Below are 13,204 nucleotides of genomic sequence, written 5' to 3' on the forward strand. Positions count from 1 at the left end.
CTCTGCACTGTGGTCCTCTGCACTGTGATCCTCTGCACTGTGATCTTCTGCACTGTGGTCCTCTGCACTGCGGTGTGATCCTCTGCACTTCTGTCCTCTGCACTGTGGTCCTCTGCACTGTGATCCTCTGCACTGTGATCCTCTGCACTGTGGTCCTCTGCATTGTGATCCTCTGCACTGTGATCCTCTGCACTGTGATCCTCTGCACTGTGGTCCTCTGCACTTCTGTCCTCTGCACTGTGATCCTCTGCACTGTGATCCTCTGCACTGTGATTCTCTGCACTGTGATCCTCTGCACTGTGGTCCTCTGCACTGTGATCCTCTGCACTGTGATCCTCTGCACTGTGATCCTCTGCACTGTGATCCTCTGCACTGTGGTCCTCTGCACTGTGATCCTCTGCACTGTGATCCTCTGCACTGTGATCCTCTGCACTGCGGTGTGATCCTCTGCATTGTGGTCCTCTGCACTGTGGTCCTCTGCACTGTGATCCTCTGCACTGTGATCTTCTGCACTGTGGTCCTCTGCACTGCGGTGTGATCCTCTGCACTTCTGTCCTCTGCACTGTGGTCCTCTGCACTGTGATCCTCTGCACTGTGATCCTCTGCACTGTGGTCCTCTGCACTGTGGTCCTCTGCACTGTGATCCTCTGCACTGTGATCCTCTGCACTGTGATCCTCTGCACTGTGGTCCTCTGCACTGTGATCTTCTGCACTGTGATCCTCTGCACTGTGGTCCTCTGCACTGTGATCCTCTGCACTGTGATCCTCTGCACTGTGGTCCTCTGCACTGTGGTCCTCTGCCCTTCTGTCCTCTGCACTGTGCTCTTCTGCACTGCGGTCTTCTACATTGTGAAGTGTCAGCTTTGTGATGCTGAACCACACACTCCCAAAATACCTCGTTTTATTTGTTTCTACTTATCACTGGCCACAGGAGCTCATGCTGCTATCTGTCTCCTTGGTTTTGGCTGACAAGCTACCAATCTGTAGACCACTAAATGATTCCTGCTTGGGTCATCAAGGCCATAGCCAGGAGCTTAAGCAGCTCCCGTAGGACGGCAGAAGTAGCTCCAAGCAACTCTCAGTGTGATGAGCTAAGTAAATGACTTTGGAGCCAATAAATTTAAGATGTTTGTTTTATAGGATATAAAAAGAGTTGACTTAGCTAAAGGGAAAAAATGAACAAAACTATTGATTGTGATTCTACTATTTGGCCATAATTTTGGCAAAAATGCTTATTAAATACCTTTCTCTCTGAATATCAAAAAGTATACTGCTATAGGGAGAGCTGCATATTGCCAAATGAAATTCCAAGTGTAAAAAAAAGAGACTGTGGAAGGAAATATCATATAGAACAGTTTTATACTGTTTCTTAATTAGCTTAGTAATCGTGTGTTTTCATCTAAAATTTTTTTCATGTGAAAAGTCATGCTCACATTTTTTCAAAGATGCTATAAAGTTCAAATTATGATTTATCTATGATAAGATATATATATATATGTATATATATATATATATATATACTTTTCCTATACTACAACTAAAATGTTTGTGTTCACGTGGCTTGAACTTTCCTTATCTGTGCCATCAGCTCTCTGCAACACAGTAAACTGGAATATCCAAACGCACATTCAGATTGTATCCAAGAACTTCTATGATGGAGCCTGTAAGGATAGGGTTGACTGAGGTCTCAGTGATGCCCAGGGGCCATGCTGAGATGGCCCTGTGCTTCACTGCCCCAAGGGAAGCTGACCACACCTCTCCTAGGACACTGTATCAAGAGAGCTGGCCCCACCCCTTACCGCAGGAGAGAAAGAACTGACCCCGATGGCATGTGCACAGGAGAGCTGACTCTGTCCCCTTCCCTGAGGCCTCAGTGCCCCTGGATTGACCAGTTCAGCTAACACTCAGAAGCACAGTTGGGACTTGGGTTGTCCTGCCCTAACATCTAGCCCATCTAAGATCTTCTGGAGGTCGTGAAAGAACTGGTCCAATGGAATAATACCTGCAGGATCTCTGAGACTCAGAGCAGACATGGGATATCCCAGAGGAGTCAGAGTGAGGATTCAGTGATGATGGTGTGTACCAGAAACCAGAGGCCTTGAGCCAGACCAACGACTTACTGCAATGAACATTTGCTGGTAAAGCTGATAGGACAAAGGGGTGTACTGTGTGGCACACGGAGGCCCCCAGTGTCACCAGAATGGATGAAGAGGTATGGGGGAGGCGGAAAAGATGGAGAGACAGAGAGTCTTTTTGGTTTGTTTGGTTTGGTTTGTTCTTGTTTGTCTGCCTGACTGCTTTGTTTTCTTTTCTATTGGGGGGCGCACTGCAGGGGTGACAGGAGGATATGAGGAGACAGAGAAGTGTGTGGAATTAAGGTTCTTGATATGAAACTCCCAAAGAATCAACAAAGAAGTTAAATTTTAAAAAAAGAACATTATTGAAACAGAGAGAAAAAGTAGAAGAATGCAGTTGAAAGTTGCCTTCCTTGGTAAGCTTTTATTTATTTCATACAACTGTAGAATCCTAACCATAGACATGATATAATAGATGACAAAATATTTCCTAATGTCTTAAAAATTGTGACAAGCAGGAATGTATGTGCTTAGTTGGAACTCCTATTTTACATGGAAAATTTATGTATAAAATTTACAAAGCAATCATTCATACCAGTATCACCAAATAAAGCAATTGCTTAATGTACATTACATTGAATCAGTATTTTTTTCATGTTATGATACAGGGACTTAAGAAATGACAATGAAGTACTGGTTGTGAAAACACGAGGACATGGATTCAGCTCCCAGCAATCACCAGGCACAGAAGTGATTGTCTACAATCCCAGTGCTGGGCAGTAACAGGGATGTCTCTGGAGCTCAATGGACAGTCAGTGTAGTCAATCAATGATCTCCAGATTCAGGAAAGACACTGTCTAAAATGATAAGGTACAGAGCGATAGCGGAAGCCACCTGACACTAACCTGTGACCTCTACATGTGCACAAGCACCCACAAATACATTTGTGCACCATAAGCACAGAGAGAGAACACTGTGAAGCAATTATATTGTCTAGCAGATTTGCAATAGTGCCAAGTTTTTGCTGTTGTTTTTACGAATTTGGCATAACTCTAGTGATGAAGTGCAGTTTAAGACTCAGTAGTCATTACAATGCCACAAATCATCCATCAGGATGGATCTGATGTAGGTAGCAAGCTCCCCCAGTGACTCTCAGGGTTAAAATTAAAGTGAGAAAAGCCGAAGATTTTGAAAAAATGAAAAGAATTTTGAAGAATGATATTAATTTTCTTAAGTTATGGCAGATGTGTATATTAACCACATAAAACTACATTTTAAAAAGTATAGACCCAAGTCCTTAACCTCTTTGCCCAAGACCACTTCTAAGTTTGCACCAAGTTTTAAGGCAGACATCATCACCATGTTTGAATCTTGAGGAAGTAACTGGCAACAGTAACAAAGAAACCAAGCATAGATGTTAGTAACAGCAGACTTGATCTGCAAGACATCCGAGGAGCATGGTTACAATGTGGTCTTGTGTGGTCTGGAGGAAAGAAAATCTCTGGAGAATCCAATCATCTGTCAGGGGTGAGCCTTCAACCTCATAAATACCTCATTCATCCCTTTCTAACGCAGTAGTACACCACAGTGTGGATGAACCACATGGTAAGACTGGAGAACTGGTAAGACAACCACTTAGAACTCAGAAGAACATCAGCACCCGAGTGCACTTTCTGTCCTTAACTCGGCCCAATTCAGGTACTCAATACAAGGGTGTTGGTCTTCCTAGTGCATGCATGCAATATAAACTTAAAGGGTTAAAGATGGAAAGGGGCATTGTCTGTGCATCTCCAGATAAGGTAACCTATGATGACACCACTGTGTTTTCTGAATCACACACACATACACTTCTAGGGAGAGGACACTGAAATTAGCCACCATTTTGGCAACTTTATGTACAAGGTGGGAAGGAAGAGGGTTCATGAGAAGCATCCAGAGGGAACCCACCTCTGTGTTTTTGTTTTTTGTTTTTTTTTGTTGTTGGTTTTCTTTTTTTGGGGGGGGGGTCTGGAATATTCCTCTCATTCACAAAACTTTTGTTGAAAATGTGTGTTATCCGGAGTTGAAACATGCTCCCCAAGTCTGCTTTGTGGGTTTCTCAAGACTCCTTTTGATCCTTTTAATTTTATTGCTGAACTGAAAACCCCTCAGCCTCAGAATTTTTGCAGTTTGCTCCATAGCCCAGCCCCTGATAATAATTAAATACCTAGGAGGTCAGTCCACATTGTCACCTAATAAATAAGAAAATCTTCCAAAGACCTTAGCATTTGAAGCCATTAGCTGCCACGAAATCAAGACTAATTATATTATCCCTGGAAAAACAAATTAAAACTTGAGGCTTATTCTACTTTCCCATTATAAACAGAGCTTTCCAGGCCTGCTAAAGAAGTCCACTTGCCAAAAATATTTCGTCTTTCTTTAGTTTAGAAAAGTTTTTTTTAAAAAAGAATGGCAAACAAGCTCAATGACAGAAAAAGAGACCAACCCAGAATTTGAAGCCACTGACAAGACTGTGGTCTCAGTCTTTCAAGTAAATTAATGTCTCCACTAGGAGAGCGTTAGGGGCTGAGAAGCTCAGTGAAGCCCCAGAGAGGAAGAACATCCGTTTTCACATACAACTCTCAAGGAAACTTGGCTTGAAGGAAGTGCAAACTGTGTTCTGAGACAATGAGGACCAGGGAAATTGAAACATGTAGCAGGCATGGGAGGATAAGAAATCAGGATTCATTTTGCTATATTTGATAAAGCTGCTGAGACAGTCAGTTCATTGTATCTCTCAGCATTGCTGGCTCTGGGCGGCCAGCTCAGCTGCTAAATGCTAATTCTGTCTCCCTGAAGAGAGGGACTGCAGGGATCCTTCTCATAAGGATGCCTCAGATCTGATTGACTGAGAGCCTGACTTGATCACAATCGGGGTAGAAGTCAGCTGTTTTCTATTTTTCTATCTAGTTGACATCTACCTTCCCCTGTCTTTGAACACAAGCATTCTTAGCTTGGGGGCCTTTAGACGCCATTGTTTAAGTCTCTTGACTTAATCTTGGGGTTAGGAAGGCCTACAGTTTAATTAGAAAGGGGTTTGCGTAAAATCTAGAAAGTGCACATTTGCTATCAAAGAACACTTGCTTCACGACTTACAAACCTTCATTTGAGTGACGCCCTAACCCAACTCACTTTCTTGCCCTCGGCCCGGGATTTAGTCAGGGTTTTCCAATCCTACAGGAAACAAGAGGAACAATCCCCGTTGCCCTACCGTGTTGAGGGCATGATAGAATGACGAATGTGCCTCAGAAATAGATTTGGCCTGCTGATGGATTTGTAGCCCATATGGCTGCTTCACCCTTTGACTTTTCTATGAAAAATGGAAAATGGCTGCATTTAGTATGCCACAAATTAAATTTCTGTCAAGTTCAGCTTTAAAACTTAACTCTCTAAGAAACTCAAGTTTTCGTTGGCGGTAAGCGAACATTTGTAGACCCCAAAGTGGAGAACTCTGTTGTTACACTTGCAGTGGTGATGTTATGAAAGTTGAAATCAAACTCTGAAACATATTTATTTAAAGCATAACAGATATTAAACTGTGCATGCTGAGCATACGCAAGCTGACCCATGTGGACTCATGCCTGGGTCTTTGGAGCCACACTGCTGGCCGGATTGTTAGACAACTCTGCTTCCTCTGAGCCGCCTCACACTCCTTTGAAAATGCATCTTACTTAAAAAAGTCTTAAGAATGGGTGCTGCTCACACACCAATTGTATACTGCAACAACCATAAATGTTTAGTACAGATCAAATATTTTCAGTATTGGTCACATCAAAGCAGTCTATAAATGAGCAGATAAAACATTATAATATGTTATGACTTGGTTGTTCTTCTTTATGAGAAAGATTTTGAACACTTTGTGTGATGATAGTTGTGATGGCTATTCTTGGTTGTCAACACACACACATACGCACACACACACACACACACACATTTATTCTATAACTTCTGTTCTTCTAGAGAATCTTGACTATTTGTTCAGTATGTTTGAATTAGAAGTATGTCACACTCTGGTAAAGGAGTTTTCACGGTTGTTCACTTTGATTCTGAAAACGCTTTCATGAACTGTTTCTCCCGTGTGTCAGGCGGCACATTTTCAGGAGTCCGTTCAAGAAGGTTCCATTGTTTGGAGTTTGGAATCCATGTCTTTTCCTTACATGGACAGATGATCCTCACATTAGTGACAGTGTAAAGAAAAGACCCAGGGTGCCCAGTTAGACTCATTCTTATGAGCTACGACTGTCTGGGCTTAAACAATACATACAGCTTGGGAGAGCATCCAAGTTAGAGATAGCATCCAAAATAAAAGTATCAGGAACTGGAAGAAGTTGCTTTGATATACGGAGAAAATTAATAAATAAGAAAGAAGGGAAATTTTGTTCTGTGCAAAAATGAAGAGTTTACAACTGAGACCAAATAACAGCCGGTGGTTAGAAAGCAAACCTGGAAGAGATGGAACTTTATAGACAGCTGTGGCCACACCCATCATCAGGGAGAGACAATGTCACAGGCTAATAGTGCCCAAGTACCAGTACAACAGAACACTTTGTCTTGGCTGAACTTAGCGATGGCACAACTGATAAATTCCCCAAGGCTCTTAAAGAAGGTCCCAAGGTCAGGCACGGTGGCATATTCCTCTAACAACAGCATCAGGGAGACAGAGTCTGGAGGCTCTTTGTGTGTTTGAAGCCAGCCTGAATGAGTTCAGGCCAGCCAGGGATACCTAGAGAGATCCTATCTCTTAAAAAAAAGAGGGCTGGAGAGATGGCTCAGTGGTTAAGAGGACTGGTTGTTCTTCCACAGGTCATGAGTTCAATTCCCAGCAACCACATGGTGGGTCACAACCATCTGTAATGAGATCTGGCACCCTCTTCTGGTGTGTCAGCATACATGGAGGCAGAATGTTGTAAACATAATAAATAAATCTTTTAAAAAAAGAATCAATTAAGGAATCACTGCATAAGGGAATTATCAGTCTATCTATCATCTATCTATCATCTAATTTATCTGATCTTTCTATATATATATATTATTTATATATATACTTCTTTCAAAGTATTACACACACACACACAACATAGCAGGAAACTATATTATTGTGCTTGAGATAATATAAGAAGCTTTACTGAATATCTGACCTCTTAATAACTCTCTTATTATTACTTTAAATGATATTTGAAAAACCAGAGTTCAAAAGGCACCTACATTCACATCATGCCACATACAAAGTGATTTCTGAGTAGATTGTCTGATGTGCCCATATGCACCAGAGTTTCAGAAGAGGAACAATCAACACATGCAAAACTAACAATGATCAAGTTCACAACAATGATAATAATGTCTATTGATTATTTATACATAAGATAAATAAAAATTTGGTTATCTATGGAATGATTAAGTATACTGTAGTCACTTAATCTTGATTGGAACAGTGTATTTATGCAAATACATTGAATTATTAGAACACGCCCTAGTAGATAGAAACATATCGATAATAACCCTTAAATATAGTAATATCATCCTTACATATACAGTAGTGCTTATATTTGCATATACAAATACTAGAGATAAACTCAGATTAAAGCAGTAGAAATACAGAATTAAGTTGACTTAAACATGGAAGAATTTATTACATAGCATTTAAATCTGGCTATAAGATCTCTAATGCTTGTTCATAAGCACGACACTAGAAACATTAATCCCACATTTCTCTCAACCCTTCCCATACAGTGGCTAAAAGGGCTTGGGGAGCACTGATCTCATTTAAATCTCATTTATGATCTCATTTAAAATGTAAAGGAGTAACAGAGGTGTTCCAGCCATTAAGTAAATGTTAAAGATGTCAAGAAACGTTGTCAACAAACTTTCCTTTATGTCTCCTGGGCTGCAATGGAGTGAGTCACTGGGTCATTTGTATCTACTCAAGATGAGCTGGGAAATAAAACATCTGTGGAAAGAAAGACTATCATAATCCTCTAATAAGGGATGAATGTGTTATTAATATGATTATGATTACATTCTGGTACCCATGAAGGGCAAAGGTATGGAAAATATTTAGTAGACAAGTGTGAGCCCATCATAATTTGTTAAAAATTTATAGATAGATAGATAGATAGATAGATAGATAGATAGATGATAGATAGATAGATGAGGTAGATATATAGATGGATAGATAGATGATAGATAGATGATAGATAGATTCGTTTAAAAGGCCTTGTTTATATAGTTTGAATAATTAAAAATGTATCGTGTTTATTTGTACTTCTAAAGAAAATTAGTGCTTATGTAACTGCCGTCCCATGTCAAAGATGATATGTGAAAACTACAAACAACCTTGAATTCTGTCAGCTATCACAACAAAACAAACAAAAATCAGAGAGGGTTGGAGAGATGGCTCTGTTGGTTAAGAGCTCTGCCTCCTCTTCCAGAGTACCCAGTTCAATTCCCAACACCCATATAGTGGCTCACAAACATATGTAACTCCAGTTCTAAGGACTGAAATACCCTCTTCTTGCCTCTCTGGGCACCTTGGATGAACATGTACGCAAAATACTCATACATAAAAACTACAAAAACAAATAAATCAGTCATCCACCATGACCAAGTAGGCTTCATCCCAGAGACGGTTCAACATTTGAAAATCTGTCAATGTAATCCACCGTACAAACAAACTGAAAGAAAAAAAAAACATGGTATACTATAAAGAGATATATTCACATATCCTTGGGTATACTCTAGGCATAAATATTCACATATCTTCATGAAGTGTTTTAAGGAGGGAGAGTACACTACCAATTCCATAGATGAGATGGAAACTAATCAGAATACAGAGCCAGCAGAAGTTTCTTTCCTTGCCCCAAACAAATACTTTTTGACCTACAGCAACTTTCTTTTACTAAATATTAGCTACTGAATACCCCTATATTAACTGGTATGTATACAAATCCCCAAATCTGAAGAAAATTTGGAACATTGGGGAAAAAAAAAAAGAAAAGGAAAATCAAAAAGCAATCAGCTTTTTTCCTTCTACCTTCTTCCTCAACCTCTTTTTAGAACATTTGAGTGAGAATAAGGAAGCAGGCCTCACAACAGCTGGGAAGGAGCCCAGCACAGAATACCCGCAGCAAAGCAAGATGGCGCACCTCCAAGAAGCGTCTGCACCAGCCCCTGTTTAAGGACATTGGCTCATCAACACAACTTCACACTATCAATACTCTATTTCCTTGTAAAATTCAATTATACAAAGAAGATTATTTGATTTTTTCTGAAATATACATAGTTTATCCTTAATCCTGTCCTTTTTTCTTTTGCTTTTCTTTCTTTCTTTCTTTCTTTCTTTTTTTCGTTGTTGTTTTGTTTTTAGAGTCAGGGTTTCTCTGTATAACCCTGGCTGTCTTGGAACTTTCTTTATAGACCCAGACTGACCTCAAACTCAGAAATCCTCCTGCCTCTACCTCCCAAACGCCGGGATTAAAGGCATGTGCCACCTTGCCCAGCTGGTTCTGGTCTTATTCACTGTTCTGTTGTTATGAAAAGACACAGACAACTCTTATAAAAGAAAGCATTTAACTGTGGGCTTACTCACAGTTTAGAAGGTTGATCTGTTACCATCATGGCAGGGAGCATGGCCGCAATCAGGCAGGCTGGAGAAGTAACTGAGAGCTACCTTGTGATCTGCAGATAGTGAACAAAGAAAGAGACACAATCAGCCTGGCACGCACTGCACTTTTGAAACCTCAAAGTCTGTCCCCAGTGACACGCCTCCTTCAAAAAAGCCACACACAAATATGAGCTATAAGGTTGGGGGTTATTCTCTTTCAAACCACCACAGCCCTATTATTTAAACATTGCTACGTTGTGCTTGTGTATTATAGTTATATTTATTTGAAAAAAAGTAAGAAAGGAAAAAAAAGAAGGAGGGAGGGAGGGAGAGAGAGAGGGAGGGAAGAAGGAAGGGAGGGAGGGAGGGTAAAGAAACGTGTCTGCATGCCTAATTGTTTTCTTTTTTAAAACCCAAATATTATTTTAAAAGACGGGGTTTGAAGCTCCGGCCTCATACTTCTCCTTCAGCTGTCTTTGACTTGTGGTTTAGGAAGGGTCTAATTAAGTTGCCGTGACTTGCCTTGAACTTGCCCTGTGACTTGAAACTTGAAGTTGCAATCTTCTGGTTTTAGCTACTGAAATTGTTACACTGTTGTTTGACTCAAATTATTTTAATTTGTGTCTAAATAATTTTACAAGTAAAACTCTAATTTCTCTAAAAAAAACATCTTTGACGCTAAGACTTGGCATCTAGTCATTGTCAACCTTTTCCAAACATTATGGTGTCTTTATGTTGGGTTTTTCTATGGAATAATTTTTTCATTTGTTCCACACTTTCTTGACTTAATGTTTTCTCATAGATTTAGGCAATTTGGAGATTCTTCTTCAATTCACTTGTCAATTTTGCTCTTCAAATTTTAGTTTCTGAAATGATTAATTTTGTTAGGTTTTCATCATTCCTTGAGCCTCCATATGTTGTGGCATGTCAAGATACCCCTAACCATTTTATTATTTTTATGTGTAGCACCTAGATACTTTATTTTTTTCTACAACAGCTTTGAGAACAATGAGCATCCCAAGAAACCTTAATATTTATTAGCTGAGCACAGTCCATAGAATCCAAGATATATGCACGAGATCACTACTCCTTACATGTTTTATAATTTAAGTTCTCTTAAAAAGCTCACTGACATAACTAATTATTCAAGTTCACTTGTTAACAAAATGTGTTGATTTTGAAAGCATTTTCATTTGTACAAAAAGTTGATACAACTCTGCTAAAAAGTTATTATTTGGACTTTAAAATAGTTTTTTCAAAGAAACAGATTTGTTATTTTTAGCTAAAAATTGTTTCATGATTGTTGTGTATGTGAACGCACACATGTGTATGTGGATGCACCATGAACACATATGCAGGTCGGAGGACAACTCCATGGAGTTTGTTCTATCCTTTCGTTTTACATTGGTTCCTGGCATTGACCTCTGATCCCCAGGCTTGTATTACCAAGTGAAAGCCCCATGTTGGATTCTAATCAACATTTTCTTTATGTTTGCATTTGTTTTCTGAGTCTCTAATTTCTGTGTTCATCTTCATTTTCATCGAGTTGGTCATATTGATCTTCAACATACTTCAACTTTTTTATTTTAATTTATTTTAAAAACCAATCTTTTTCACTTTACATACCAATCCCTTCCCTCCTCCTATTCCCTCCACCTTACCCCACTCCCACCCCCATCCACTCCTCAGAGAAGGTAAGGCACTTTGTTTTGGGAAAGTCCAAGGCCCTCCCTACTATACCTAGGCTGAGCAAGGTATCCATCCAAAGAGAATGGGTTCCCCAAAAGCCAGTACAAGCAGTAGGGATAAATCCTGGTTCCACTGCATACTTCAACATTTAATAATTACCTTAACTTTTTCTATAGATTATTTTTATGAAACATAATCAAATATATATAACATTTATAAAGCATTACATATTAGTAAAGTGACAGTCATCTTTCTTGTAAGCTAAGGTCATGTTTAATTTCACTGTTCATACTGATTGATTACTCCCGTATTCTCATAATGAGTACTTTGAGCCCACACACTGATCAGACTAGGGTACACAGGACTTCTAAAGGTCTGTGGGAAATCCTGCACACAGTGGTCTGAGAACCATTAAAAAGTAAATATATCATGTGTTAGCTTATGCAATTCTCATTCTTAAATACAAAAGCAAAATGCCCTTTGTATTGTTTCTTAAATAGTGTTTCCTGTATGCTAAGGTTTATTCTTCCATTAAAAGTTTAAAGAGCTCAAAATTTGAACAATTTACTCATGTGTCTGTCATGAAGGGCAGTACTATAAAACAGGGTATTTATGAGACCGGGGGGGGGGGGGAACCTTAGTTAAAACTAAGAAATGATTAGAATAAAGAAGAAAATTGAGATTCAGAGTAATAATAAATTGAGAATACTATTTTCAGACAAATTATTCAAAGGACAACAGGGCTCTACTTTCATGAAGGAAGAATGAGTTTGGCAGGGGCAAGAAAGATGCATTCATTATAAGACTGGCCCTTGAGATAATGAAAAATCACCAGTAAAACAACTGCTTAAGACCCTACAGCAGCTTCTTCCTTCCAGATCTTTCCCGCAGATGCCCTTCTGCTCTCCCACAGCCTCCCCTTCCCCAAACTTATTTCATTATGCGCACAGACTCCTGCCATTTGGAACAGTTTTTGGAGCAGCAGAGGAGGTGACATCTGAGAGGTGAAAGGCATTGCAGCTGGCTGGAATCCATTGATGGAGTTCCTGACAGCCCTAGCCAGCTGATCGCACCTGCACTTGGGACGTGGTTACTTGGCCGTGGTCTCAGCAGTGTGGTCCCCTCTTGGTGACTGGCTGCAGGTGAGACCAGAGCCACTCACTGCATACTGTTATCACCCTGCTGTCCGATGGAATAGAGAGCATAGCTTGCTCAGGGCAGAGTCCCAGCTTCAGGGCAATCCTAGCATTGCCTGGACTGGGTCAGCTGGTATTCTTGTACTTCCTGTGTAATGTGGTGAGGATTGTTATAGTGTTGTTCCAATGGTCAGCTGCATTCACCCCGATACTACAGCTATAACTCTTTAATTTCCCCAGGACATCTTGTCCGCAGACATTACATGTGTATCTAATCCTGTAATTAGGAGACTGTTATGGTAATCATGTGTTTAACTTCATAAAGAACATCAGGTGCACTCCTACTATTGTCACTGACGACCTCCCCCGCTGAAACTTAACGCTTCAAATAAAATGAAAACACTTTCAATAAGTATTCTCCTTCTTCTTGCCTCTGGTGAAAAAAGCGGCATATAATTTTGAAACTTCTTTTATGGATAACAACGAGTCCATCCTATTTCTGTTTTCGCAGACTATAAAGTGACTTAGCCGTGATGTGTCAATGAGGCCGTGTGCACTAGCATAAGACACTCGGAGTGAGGTGTCTCGGGATTCCACAGTTAAGGAGTTAAGGCTCTAACGTCACAGCCTCACTCCTACTTCCCACCTCCTCACGGCCCCTGCTA

Source organism: Microtus oregoni, unplaced genomic scaffold (genome assembly GCF_018167655.1).
Source record: "Microtus oregoni isolate MIOR12 unplaced genomic scaffold, Mior012 000009F_ref0000495, whole genome shotgun sequence".
NCBI lineage: Eukaryota > Metazoa > Chordata > Mammalia > Rodentia > Cricetidae > Microtus > Microtus oregoni.